The 12,966-nt window shown below is 46.9% G+C and overlaps 1 protein-coding gene and 1 pseudogene across 1 annotated transcript in view; both read right to left on the bottom strand.

The window, feature by feature from the left end:
* KCTD19 (potassium channel tetramerization domain containing 19) overlaps positions 1-12,966 on the bottom strand; it is a 108,286-nt gene that overhangs the window by 88,949 nt on the left and 6,371 nt on the right. The gene's annotated exons all lie outside the window — the stretch shown is intronic.
* Positions 2,774-2,891, bottom strand: LOC148518967 (5S ribosomal RNA; annotated as a pseudogene).

Below are 12,966 nucleotides of genomic sequence, written 5' to 3'. Positions count from 1 at the left end.
AGGGAGTGACCGAACAGTTCAAGTGGGGTCACAGTCCTTAGCATGGTGACGGGAAACCCTGGTCCAGTCCGGTGAAGGAGGATGGGAGCGTTGAGGTTTGGGAGAGGCTGCATCAGTCACCGGATCAGAAGTCGGTGTCGGAAGAAGATTAAGCTTGGCTAATAAATCTTGACCTTGAGTGAGAGTCTTGACACTATGTACAGTGTTGTTTGCTGAAACCTGAAGCATAAAGGGGAATCCCCAGCGATATCGGATTTGATGCTGCCGTAGAATCTTAGTGACTGGCTGAAGATCCCGCCGTTTCTGAATAGTAGAGGGAGCCAGGTCCTGGAAGATTTGTAACTGCATATCTTGGAAAGGAATCACTGGAGAGTCTCGAGTAGCTAACAAGATCCTTTCCTTTGTACGAAAATAGTGCAGGCGAACTATGACGTCTCTAGGAGGTTGAGTAGGAGAGGGCTTCGATCGGAGTGCTCTATGGGCTCTATCACATAAACAATCTTCATTTGTAAGGGCTGGAACTAAGTGTTGAAAAAAGTCTTTTAGAAATGACGGTAAGGAGGGACCAAGGATTGATTCTGCTATATTACGGATACGTAAGTTGTTACGACGGGAACGATTCTCTTGGTCCTCTTGTCTTTCTTTGAGTGTCTCCACCTCATCATGAAGTCTAGAGAGTTCTTTATCAAGACGATTTTGGGAGCGGCATAAGTCGTCCGATTTAGATTCCAGCGCGTCCGTTCTGTTGCCAAGAGATGTCAATTCTGATTTAAATTCTGTTATAGCCTTTGACAGTTCTTGCTTGAATGCGGATTGAACTCCCTCCAACAAACCAGTCATAACCGCTTGAATTTGAGGATCAATACCAGCTTCGGATGAGCAAGGGGAGGAGGGGGATTCTGGGGGTAATGACGAACTCTGTGAACCCTTGGATTTAGATACGAAGAAATTTGCAGAGGATGGTGGAGGTTTCTTACCTCTCTGCGACATAGTGAAATAATACAAAAAAAACAAAAACTACGGTATAAAAGGTGAGACACAGGGCTCTACAATAATAGTCCAGGCAAGTTTGGTGATAATATTAAGCGAACATCTTTAACTCCAGAGAGGCACCATCCAGGAGAACTTCAGCCTCAGAAAAAAGAGTGTGAAAGGCTGGCAGAAAATATAATAGCACATGAAGGTTCGCTAATTGTGGCTGCAAATAGTACTTGAGGTAATTATCACAGAAGACCACAAGAGGGAGCCAGCGTAGAGTAAATGGCAAATATCCACCAGCACAAAAATAAAAAATGTCAGGGAAAGAGCAAGCTAAGTAGCTGATATGGCTTGAACCTGTTAGGCTAGTGAAAAATAAACTGGATATGTATAGGTGGTCATATAGGAGCTCCAGACATAGAGAGAAGGGCCAACAGGTCACGTGACAATGGAGCAGTGGGATATAGAAATACAATATAATATAATCTCCCCTCAGGGACTCACCACCCTCCCCTTACTCCAGGGAGTCACAGGCAGCAGATAATCCTGTCAGCAAGAGGGGTTGCACTGCCAGTATCCCGGCAGCAATAACCAGCAGCAGCATCAGCGTGGGAGAGAATCAAAGATGGCCGCCGGAGGCTTCAGAACGCTGGGGCTTCCTCCCAAAGATGTCTCCCGGGAGTCCCCAGAAGCAGGGACACCAGCCCTGACACAGCAGCAGGGCAGCCGAGGCTAGAGGGCCGGAGAGGGGTCACGCGATGTGCGGCAGAGAGGACTCCGTCGGGCGCACACCACAGAGATGACGCCGCCGCCGGAAGTCCACAGCCGCCAGTCCGCGCGCTCCAGTCCCCGGCTCAAAGGGCAGCAGGCCAGCTGCAACCCGCGGAAGCGCCTATTGAGCCTCCCGATTCCGCAGCTGCAACCCGCTGGGCCAGCGACACACCAGGGGAAGGTAAGCAAGGGTCTGGAGGTGTCCGCTGACCGGGATGGGGCTATAGAGGCTAGATTTCCTCTGCACTGGCCCGGAGCTCTAACAAGATGCGGCTTCCTCCATTGACGGTCAGGCCACGCCCCCACAATCAAGATTATTTGTGTAAATATACACATACTGCCTATGTTTCCATTCCCAGAAACAACAGAAGTGACTAAGCACGCGGGACAGACTCTCACAGAAATATGGCAGGAGTCAAGCATCATGGAGCGAAAACATTTTACTTCCTCTGATCATTCAGGGCTGCTCAGACATCCTGGTAAAGGATGAAACATTTATCCTCATTTACAATATAAAAGTATTTTTCGGGTTTAATTCTATTTACAATAACGAAGCCTCTGTACATTAACGATCATGAGAATGTAGCTAATTAATTACTAGGAACCAGGGACAGTGCCCAGCAACTCAATAGTAAACAAAGAGGAGCATAAAGATTCATCCCACAGGACCGCTGACTCCCCTGTGTCCTTACATGCACAGAAAAAAGAAGAAAGTAGGGCTAGTTGTTGGGGCACTCTTAGAAAATACTATTAAAATATAGCTTTTATTAAATATAAATTGATATAATATAAGGTACCAAAATCCCCCAGAAAAAAAGGCCAAGGTCATAAAGTGTAATTGGATCTACAAGATCCTGAGGTACTCCTCTGGCGAAATATTTAGCAATTTGTCATCCTTCCAATGGGTATGGAAACGTTAGTCAAGAGTACTAGAGATGTTTAACCATAAATAAAGGGAGAACAAAATAAGAATATGGTTTGCAATGCTCTGCCAGTCGTCATTGGGGTCCCATATATTCCTCTTAGCCTACGGCACCTGGTATTCCCTGGGGGTCTCCCCTCCAAGTACTAACCAGGCCTATCACCATTTGGCTTCCAAGATCAGATGAGATTGGGCATTTTAGTGATGTATGGCTGTAGTAGTAATTCTGTGAGGAAAGGTAGATTACCCCCACCTAGGTCAGAGCAAGAGCACAACCAATTAAGAAATGTAGGACTGTCACAATGAGAAGTCCATTTATTTAATATAAAAGATATTGTGTTCCAAAGAAAGTTTACACATGAGCATACTTTAATTGTTACACATATGTTTGGTACACCAACGCTGCCAGATAGGTTGTACGGATAAATAAATAAGTACCCCACTTAAATAAATCCCTTTCTTCGATTCCACAGGGGACACTGGAGCCTCAGTACAATGGGGTATAGAAGTGGGTTAACCGGGAGCTGGCACCTTTAATAAAAAAATATATTTTTTTAACTGAATGGTGGCTAGCTCCTCCCCCTCTATACCCGCCCCCCCCCAGGTCAGTCTAAACAACTGTGCCCCAGGGGAGCTGGAAAGTAAGGAGAAGACAGAGAGGCCACAGCATTCATATATAAAGAAGTTTAACAAAAGACAAACCAACATTCCAATCAGACAACAGGAACATAAACAACCGCCTGATTCTAGAAAAGAGTAACAATTGCAGGTAGAGCAGCGCAGGGTGGGTGTCCAGTGTCCCCTGTGGAATCGGAGAAAGGGATTTATCGGTAAGTACCAAAATCCTAAATTTCTCCTTCATCCACTAGGGGACACTGGAGCCTCAGTACAATGGGGACGTCCCAGAGCTCACATCCCGGGTGGGAGAGCGCTGAGAACCTTGCAAAACTACACGGCCAAACTCTGAAGCTGAGGCCGCAAAAGTATCAAGGCGGTAAAATGTTAGAAACGTGCTTGCTGCACCAAGTGGCTGCTCGACAAAGCTGGTTTAAAGAAACACCACGAGCAGCCGCCCATGAAGGTCCTACCGAGTGCGTGGAATGCGCTGTAATGGAAGCCGGTGGTTGTCTGGAAGCCACCACATAAGCCTGTCTGATAGTCAGACATATCCATCTGGAAATAGTTTGTTTGGAAGCCGGCCAACCTGGTTGGGCCAAATCAAACCGAACAAACAAAACATCTGATTTACGGAGCGAAGCAGTCCTGTTGACATAAATCCGGAGCGCTCTGACTACATCTAAGGATTTAGAAGCTGGAGACTCATCCTTAAAACACAGGGACCACAATTGGTTGATTTATATGAAAGGCAGATACTACTTTTGGAAGGAAGGATTTTTGTGTGCGTAATTACGCCCTATCTTCGTGGAAAATGAGTTAAGGAGGGCGGCATGATAAAGCACCCAGTTCAGACACACTCCTCGCTGAGGCGAGTGCCAAAGGAGAACCACCTTCCAAGTTAAGTACTTTATCTCCACTCTCTGTAACGGCTCAAAGGTTTCAGACTGGAGAAAAGCCAATACCAAGTCTAAGTCCCATGGTGTCGTAGGAGGCACAAAATGAGGTCGAAGCCTGACTACTCCTTGTAGAAAAGTCTGGATATCCGGCAATAAGGCCAATTTCCTCTGAAAGAAAATGGATAACGCGGATATCTGTACCTTTATGGAACCCAGACGAAGACCTGCTGTTAAACCAGCCTGAAGGAAAAGGAGGAGACGTGATATCTTAAATACTGATGGAGGTGAATTGCGTCGTTCACACCAAGTGAATTGCGTCATTCACACCAAGTGACATACGCTTTCCATATTCGATAGTAATGTCGAGACGTAACCTCCTTGCGAGCCCTAGTCATGGTAGGAATTACACTTGATGGGATTCCTTTCTTTCTGAGAAACGGCCCCTGAAGGAGGTCTTCTTGTAGAGGAAGCGGCCACGGCTCGTCTACAAACAGATTCCTTATCTGCGAATACCACGCTCGTCTAGGCCAATCTGGTGCTATGAATAGCACTCTGACATTCTCGCGTTTGATTCTCTGAAGTAAGCGAGGAATTAGCGGGAAAGGAGGGAATAAGTATACGTAGCGGAACCTCCATGGAGTTGTCAGTGCATCCACTGCTGCTGCCTGTGGGTCCCTGGTCCGGGAACAGTAAATTGGTAATTTGTGGTTCATCCTCGATGCCATGAGATCGGCCTGTGGACGACCCCACCTGAGAGTTAGTTGGTGAAATACCTGAGGATTGAGCGACCACTCCCCCGGATGAATGTCCTGCCGACTGAGATAATCGGCCTCCCAGTTTTCCACTCCTGGGATGAAGATAGTGATCGCCACTGCGAATTCCTCTACCCAAAGCAGGATTCTGCTTACTTCCCTCATGGCAGCTCTGCTTTTGGTGCCGCCTTGTCTGTTTATATAAGCGACCGCTGTGGCATTGTCCGACTGTACTCTGTTTGCCTGACCCTGCAACAGAGGATGCGCCAGCTGGAGAGCATAAAATACTGCTCTTAACTCTAGAATATTTATGGGCAGACCTGCCTCCCTCTGAGCCCAGTGCCCCTGAAAATGTTTTCCCTGGGTCACTGCTCCCCACCCTCTTAGACTTGCGTCTGTGGTGAGGAGAATCCAATCCCATACTGCGAACAGTCGTCCTGTCAGCAGGTGCGAGGGATTCAACCACCAAATGAGAGATGTTCACGTCTGGGGAGACAAGAGGACTCGCTGGTGGAAAAAGAGGTGGGATCCTGACCACTGGGAAAGAAGGTCCAACTGAAAGGGACGGGCATGAAATCTCGCATATTGAATCGTCTCGAAGGTCGCCACCATCTTCCCTAGCAGGCGGATACAGAGATGTACTGACACTCTGCGATGCTGCAAAATCAGGCGCACCATGTTTTGCATGGAGGAGACCTTGTGCTGATGTAGAAATACCTTTCATTCCACTGTGTCCAATATCATGCCCAGGAATAGCAGACGTGTCGGAGTCAGGGAGGATTTTTGGAAATGTAGAATCCACCCGTGTTGCAAGAGAGTATTCTGGGTTAATTGAATGTCTATTAACAATCGAGCTACTGATGGGGCTTTGATCAGGAGGTCGTCTAAGTATGGGACAATGACTACCCCCTGAAGCCGCAGCAGGGCCATCATGACGGCTATGACTTTTGTGAACACTCTTGGTGCCGACGAAAGACCGAAAGGTAGGGCCTGAAATTGCAAATGCGAGTCTAGGACCGCAAATCGAAGAAATGCCTGATAAGGAGGCCAGATGGGGATGTGAAGATAGGCATCCTTTAGGTCTAGGGACACAAGAAACTCGTCCTTCTCGAGTCCTGCTATAACATATTGGAGAGACTCCATTTTGAACTTGAAGGTTCGAAGATAAGTGTTTAGATCCCTGAGATTGAGAATGGGTCTCATTGACGGGCTTGGGCACCACAAACAAGCTGGAATAAAAACCCTGACCTCTCTGATGGGTCGGAACATTCACTACCACCTGGGACAATAACAGCTTCTGCATTGCTTCTAGAATAACCACTCACTTTTCTGATGCCAGTGGTAAACCGGTTGTGAAAAAATGAGAAGGCGGTTCTATTCTGAAGTCCAACTTCAGACCGTGGGTAATGATGTCCCTGACCCAGGCGTCCCGGCAAGATTTGATCCACAATTCCCTGAAGTGTAGAAGACGAGCTCCCACCTAATGCGGAGGGTTTTGCTGATGCTTTGTCCTGCTGGGACCTGGATGTAGAGAATGTGACAGTTCTACCGCAGCCTCTAGACCCGTGGGAGAAGGCTGGAGCTCCTACCGGGGGCACGAAAGGACCGAAAGGAGGGTCCTGCTGTAGATCGTCTAGGGGGAGGAGCCGCAGGTGGTAGGTAAGTGGATTTTCCACCTGCAGCCTGTGAGATCCACTTATCTAACTCCATCCCAAAAAGAACGTCCCCGGTAAAAGGAATAGATTCTACTGCTCTCTTGGACTCTACATCTGCGTTCCATTGACGCAGCCACAGGGCTCTTCTGGCTGATATAGCTAAAGCCGAAGATCTAGCAGAAAGACCACATATGTCCTTAGTAGTTTCCCCAAGGAAAGCGGCTGATTCTGCAATCTGTTCGGCCAGCTGAATAAGATTTTCAGTCTGCGTTCCGGTCCTGAGACCTTCTGCAAGCTGTGTAGCCCAGGCTTCGACAGCCTTATTTACCCAACAGCTAACCAGTGCTGGACACAGCGATACTCCTGCCACTGTATATATGGATTTTAGCGTGTTTCCAGCTTTCTGTCGGAGGACTCCTTTAAGGAAAAAGCCCCAGGCACAGGAAGAACTGTCTTTTTAGAAAGACGGGATACTGAGGGATCTACTGCTGGGGGAGTTTCGCATAATTTCCTACTATCTAGTGGAAATGGATAAGATAAAAGTTTCTTAGAAATTTGAAACTTCTTATTAGGGTGTTTCCACGCTGAGGTTAGGATATCATCCAACTCCTCTGAAGCTGGGAAAGTGACAGCCTGTCTAAATCTCTTACCAAAAACAGACGGTTTAGAAGTCACCTCTGAGTCTTCTATATGTAAGGCCTGGCGTACTGCAGTGATTAAAGCATCTAAACCCTGAGATATAGGTTCTGATTCATCAAGAAACTGAACCTCGCCCTCTTCTGGCTCCTGCACCGCCTCGTCATCTGAATCATCCCAATGTAAGGGATTCTGGATACGTCTCTTATTAGGGACATTATATGACGAGGCAGCAGGAGGGGCCTGGGACATAACTTTAGTAAGTCCCTCCACAAATTTGGCTAAAGAACGTGCCCAATCTGGTTCAGGTGATCTCTGTCTGATCACCTCTCTGTCTCTACGAGCTGCTTCAAGCTCTTCAGACAGTTTTGACATAACAGATGTTATTTGATCAGACCATAACGGTTGGGATGGTGTGTCAGCAGCCTGAGGCTGAGACACACACTTATCACACAGCAGAGAAGAGTTAGACTATTCTTGTGTGAACTTCTCTGCACATTTTTTGCAGGATTTTTGTGCAGCTTTTGATCCCTTGGAAGCCATGCTGCAGCACTCTGTCACACACACCACATAGTAGGTGAGAGGACAGATACAGAGACCACACAGTAGAAAAGGGGGGGCAGAGGGAGATTGCCATGCACCTCTAATTAATAGAGCTATAAGCAGTCTGAAAAAAACACCCTTTTACTGGCCTTATTATAGCCATTTTGTGCAGCCTCCATGAGCAGCCCTGCTTCTAAAATGGCCCCCAGCGTCCTGTAGAAGCACTGGGGTTGCTGGGGGGCAGGAGCAGAAGTCTGACTTAGGCTCTGCCCCTCCGCTATGGCGCCTTTTCAGCGCTAGCGGCTGCTGCTCTTACTATGTACCCGTCTTTAGTCCTGGCTCTCCTGCTAGTCAGGAAGCCAGGACGCACTAACCTTGAAGCTGCCATAGCTGCCGGCGGCGGGTTTTAAGCTAGGGGAAAGCCCGTTACGTGCGCCGCATGCAGCGCCTCTAGGGCTCCCCAGAGACTGAGGTCTCTGTAGCTGGAGACCTCAGCGCAGGCTGCAGGCAGTAGCGGTGAGGTCTCCACGGTAGCTCTAGCAGTGCAGACAGGCAGGGGCAGTGGGCTGCCTGTCTGTATCCTCATTGTATTGATTGAAGTTCCTAAAAAAAAGTGTGCCTTAACGAGCATAGGTCCAGTTCCCAGGGCACAATTTTTAGACTGCTGGGGAGGGGGGGGGGGGGTACAGAGGGGGAGGAGCTAGCCACCATTCAGTTTTTGTTTTGTTTTTTAAATTAAAGGTGCCAGCTACCGGTTAATCCACTTCTATACCCCATTGTACTGAGGCTCCAGTGTCCCCTAGTGGATGAAGGAGAAAGATGCACTAACATAGGAAATCAATATAGATGTGTACTAATAGCCCTAATGAAACTATTTTGCGTACTTAAGTTGTGTAAATTGCTTGCTATTAGCATCTTTGTAAAAGTGGTGAAGAATGGCATTAAGCAGTATTTTTGGGTGAAAATATGTAGTCCAGTCAAATTTGCGGTACTTGAAAATGGGTGCTAGCGTGTTTTTATGTCTCTAAAGTAAACTTTTAAAAAACATGAAAAATCCACCTGCAATCCCAAAAACACCTGACCCATCCTTGTGTCGCACCCGGCAGGTAAATACTAAACAGTTCACCTTGTGGCCTGTATGCTCGTAGCAGGTTCTTCAGATGAATTCGGAGAGGTAAGGAGGATGGGAGTCACACAAAGGTACGGATAAACAGTTCCTTTCCGTAGAGCACGGTTTTATTAGTAAACAGACTGTAACTCTCAAAGATTACCGAAATAATTATGTAACATAGAATTCTTCACAATACGTTCACTTGGCAAATCTTACTTTTCACAAACAAATAGCTGGTCATAAAATGACATCACATTGATGGCAAATATGGTGTGCAAAATACAATTCAAGTGATCTTACAGTTACCGGTAATACTGTATAGTTACCATTATCATTGTTACTACACATAACCAATAACTTACATTGCAAAACTCTGTTAAACAATCCCACAACCCTTGACTAGTGCGCACAAGAATGTCAATACAATAAGCTGATCAGCACGTTGGGTCCCAAGGGTAAGTATGAGAAGTACTTTATTCTCCTTATATGACATATACTGTATGTCCTTGATGATTCCGGGTATAACTACCAGGTGACAATATCATAGTGGGATAGTGTATAATAGCTATTATACCAGGAAAGTTACTGTAGCTTTGCTCCAAAAACAGGCTGTCCCAATGTACTATGGCAATAATAGTGTCCGAGGCGTATGTGAGTGTGCTTAATGTCACAAAGTTTAAAACTCACCACAGTGCTGCCTGTATCTCTTTGTAATCTGTCTCTGGTGGAGCTGGCTGACTCACCACAGTGCTGCCTGTATCTCTTTGTAGTCTGTCTCTGGTGGAGTTGACTGACTCACCACAGTGCTGCCTGCATCGCTTTGTAGTCAGTCTCTGGTGGAGCTGGCTGACTCACCACAGTGCTGCCTGTATCGCTTTGTAGTCCGTCTCTGGTGGAGTTGGCTGACTCACCACAGTGCTGCCTGTATCGCTTTGTAGTCTATCTCTGGTGGAGTTGGCTGACTCACCACAGTGCTGCCTGTATCGTTTTGTAGTCTATCTCTGGTGGAGTTGACTGACTCACCACAGTGCTGCCTGCATCGCTTTGTAGTCTGTCTCTGGTGGAGTTGACTGACTCACCACAGTGCTGCCTGCATCGCTTTGTAGTCTGTCTCTGGTGGAGCTGGCTGACTAACCACAGTGCTGCCTGTATCGCTTTGTAGTCTGTCTCTGGTGGAGCTGGCTGACTCTTTTAATCAGGAGCTGTAGCCTCCGTTCACTGCTGTGGTACAATAGTTGCAAAGATAGGGGAAAAGGCTACCAGCTATGATTGCTGTAGATACCTTGTAGAAGTGTCATCCACTCTGCTGCCTGCACCCTGGTGTGATTGCCGTTAGGATAATGCAGCTCTCCTAGCACTCTGCCTCAGCCATCCACTGCATGTCTCCAGGGGTCTGGCTCTTCTCACACTGCTGCCCCACTTACTGTAACTACAGGGGCTCCAAACACACAGCACTCCTGCTCTCCACTTGGCCTCTGGTCACCACGTGCTTTCCCCTCTCCTCACACTTCCTGGGATCTCTCTCTCTCAGTCAGGGCACAATCTGCTTACACGTGATCCCTGCTACAGCCAGCTCTGGGTCCTAAAGTCCTCCTCTTCCTCCAAGCACACTGCAGTCCTGCGCTATTCACGTGAAAGGCTGTCAGGGAGTTAACCCCTGCTTTCCCTGGGGGACTCTTTCAGGGGTGTCACACTTGCAGCCCCCCAAGAAGCCTATTTTATGCTTGTCCCCCCACTTTTTGCATTTTTAGCCCAAAAATTACATGTCTTTTTTGGGGTGTTCTTAGATTTTTGTTGCAGATTTGTCCTTTGGGGAGCTGTCCCAAGGGTTCCGAGTCGTTTCCCCACATTTGCACCCCAAAATAAAGATTTTGCACTTCTTTTCTCCTGCTATTGATTGGAGAATCTTTTTTGGAGACTTCACTGTATGGAGTTTCCGCTTAGGTGAAATTGTCCTGGAATTGAATTTGGCGAATTTTTTTTAGGCAAAATGTTCTAAAAAAAACAGGCGAAAAAGGCTTTTCGCCTCTAATGGAATATGGCCCTTTGTACCGACAGCTTCTGGACTGCAAGAGTCCTAAATTGTACTTAATGAAATATACACAGCAATTTTACACTAATACCCCTTTTACACCAGAGCAAAAACCTGGGTTTTTGCTGGGTCTACCCGGGTCGCAGCTCAGTGTAAAAGGGTCTCTGATAAATAACCCAGGTCAAGTGACCCAGCAATCCAACCCAGGTAGCTACCAGGATTGGACCCAGGATGGACCCGGGTAATGGTGCAGTGTAAACGGTGCGACCCGGGTTATCCGACCTGGGTCATGCCTAAAATGAGCTGATTGGTGGTTGTGGGGCAGTCACCTCCCACTTTTTATGACATCACAGGTTTAGCAGGGCAGATCTGAGTTCAGTGTGAACAAGGCTGACCTGGGAGTAACCCAGATCGAAGGTGCAGTGTAAATGGGTCTGGCCAGGGTTGGAACCATGTCCAAGAACCCAGGTCTTACCTGGGTTTTTGGTGGAAAAGAGGTATAAGGGGTAAATTTACTAAAGTGAGGATTTTTAGAAGTGAGTTTTGAGAGATGTTGCCCATAGCAACCAATCAGATTCTAGCTATTATCTTTTAGAAGGTGTTAGTTCAGGGGTGGCCAAACTCGGTCCTCGAGAGCTACCAACAGTTCACGTTTTCCAGGTCTCCTCAGAGAATCACAAGTGAAATAATTTTACTCCACCCGTGGATCTTTCAAAATGTGTCAGTGAGTAATGACTACACCTGTGCACCTGCTGGGTGACCTGGAAAACATGAACTGTTGGTAGATCTCGAGGACCGAGTTTGGCCACCCCTGCGCTAGTTAAATGTTAAGTAGAATCTGATTGGTTTGTAAATTTACCCCTAAATATCTACTAAAAGTCAATTTGGGGAATAGGAGTAAATTGCAATTTATTGTGATTTGCAGGTGGATCTCCTAATCTAGGAAATTATCAGACACAAATCATTATATAAATTATCCAAATATATACAGGTTGAGTCTCCCATATCCAAACATTCCGAAATACGGATTTTTTTTTTTTGGGCATGACTGAGATAATGAAACCTTTGATTTTTGATGGTTCAATGTACACTAACCATATCTAAGGCACAAAATTAGGGTTAGGCACCCCCCCGGGGAGGGTTAGGCTAGGGGAAGGGGGGGTTTAAGGTTAGGTAGCCCCGGGGGAGGGTTAGGTTTAGGGTGCGGGGAAGGGGGGGAGGTTAGGTTTAGGCACCAAAGGAGGGTTAGGGGGGGAGAGGGGAGGGTTAGGTACTTCACTCACCTCTGTCGGGATCTGTGCTGTTCGGCCTGCCGGTGTCGGGATTTCGACCGCTGGGCTCTCCTCCGGCGGTCATTCATACCTAGCCTGCTATTGCCACATGTGTACAAGCCCTGAATGGTATAGATTGGAAGCAGGGCCCTCTTACAGTTGGTCTGTGAATACCCTGTCCTGTGTTATTATGCTATTTATTCTGGCAGCCAATGACGCAGGCTGAGAGTTAACCTTTACCTCTCTGGACCAGTATCGCTGGTTATTTTCCCAGAGATAGAAGCAATAAGCAGCAATACAGAATTATTTTTACTGCTAGTAAATAGGTCCCAAATATTCTATAACAGCAAGACACATTGGATCACTGTTACTGCTCCACATCCGGAGATAAATTATTCTTGGGTTCTGAGTGATCACAATTATCTTATGAATGTTTAAACTAGCTTAGACATTGGTTCTGCACTTTGCTTTTCATTTGTTTGAATATGTATTTCTTTATATTTAACTTTTCCCACCTACTCTTGTGACTAATTCATGTATAACAAGAACTGACAGCAGGGGGGTTTCAGGTTAGCATTTAAGAAACAATATATGAACATTTTATTATTTATTACCAGCTGCTGGCCTGGGTCCCGGTCGCCTGCTAAATTAATCTGGCAGGTGCTGGGACCGGCACATCTGCATAAATGGCGGTGGCGCCTCTCATGCACATATCACCAGTTTCTCAGGGTTGCATTGGTTGCACTTCCACTGGAAGCCGCTCTCTGCCCAGACCCAGGGG

This window comes from Taudactylus pleione, unplaced genomic scaffold (assembly GCF_031769625.1).
Source record: "Taudactylus pleione unplaced genomic scaffold, aTauple2 ptg000194l, whole genome shotgun sequence".
In the NCBI taxonomy this organism is placed as follows: domain Eukaryota; kingdom Metazoa; phylum Chordata; class Amphibia; order Anura; family Myobatrachidae; genus Taudactylus; species Taudactylus pleione.
The sequence above is the reverse complement of the archived record's forward strand: the minus strand, read 5'-3'. Positions and strand labels throughout refer to the sequence as shown.